This window comes from Galeopterus variegatus, unplaced genomic scaffold, assembly GCF_000696425.1.
Source record: "Galeopterus variegatus unplaced genomic scaffold, G_variegatus-3.0.2 Scaffold41843, whole genome shotgun sequence".
NCBI classification, from domain to species: Eukaryota; Metazoa; Chordata; class Mammalia; order Dermoptera; family Cynocephalidae; genus Galeopterus; species Galeopterus variegatus.
Genome location: NW_007767954.1, coordinates 5,471 through 6,124, shown reverse-complemented (window position 1 = coordinate 6,124; position 654 = coordinate 5,471). Strand labels below are relative to the sequence as shown.

The 654-nt window shown below is 41.7% G+C and overlaps 1 pseudogene; it reads left to right on the top strand.

Annotated features, from left to right (window-relative positions):
• The first annotated feature begins 9 nt into the window (after nucleotides 1-9).
• On the top strand, nucleotides 10-647 carry LOC103584067 (annotated as a pseudogene).
• Nucleotides 648-654: the final 7 nt, after the last annotated feature.

The window sequence follows — 654 nt, the reverse complement described above, 5'->3', positions numbered from 1 at the left end:
GTAAATTTTATTGAAGTACAAAATACTATTTCCTATTACACATGTGCCGCACAGATGGCTTTCTTCATTCTGTTCATCATCAGTGAACTATTCATCTTGTCAGCCATGGCCTATGACCGCTACGTGGCCATCTGTAACCCTCTGCTCTACAATGTGATCATGTCTCAGAGACTTTGTCATGTGCTGGTGGGCATTCCATACCTCTACAGTGCCTTTCAGGCTCTGATGATCACTATTAAGATTTTTACATCGGCCTTCTGTGGCTCTAACATTATCAGTCATTTCTACTGTGATGATGTTCCCTTGTCACATATGCTTTGTTCCAATGCACGGGAAATACAATTGTTGATCATGCTATTTTCAGCATTTAATTTGATCTCCTCCCTCCTGGTAGTCCTTGTATCTTACATGACAATTCTGCTAGCCATATGTAGAATGCATTCTGCAGAAGGCAGAACAAAAGCTTTCTCCACATGTGGTTCTCATCTGACCGTGGTGGTTGTGTTCTATGGGTCTTTACTCTTTGTGTACGTGCAGCCCAAATCCACTCTTTTGATACTGACAAAACGGCCTCCGTGTTTTACACTTTAGTGATCCCCATGCTTAACCCTTTGATCTACAGCTTAAGAAACAAAGAGGTACAGAATGCCTTCT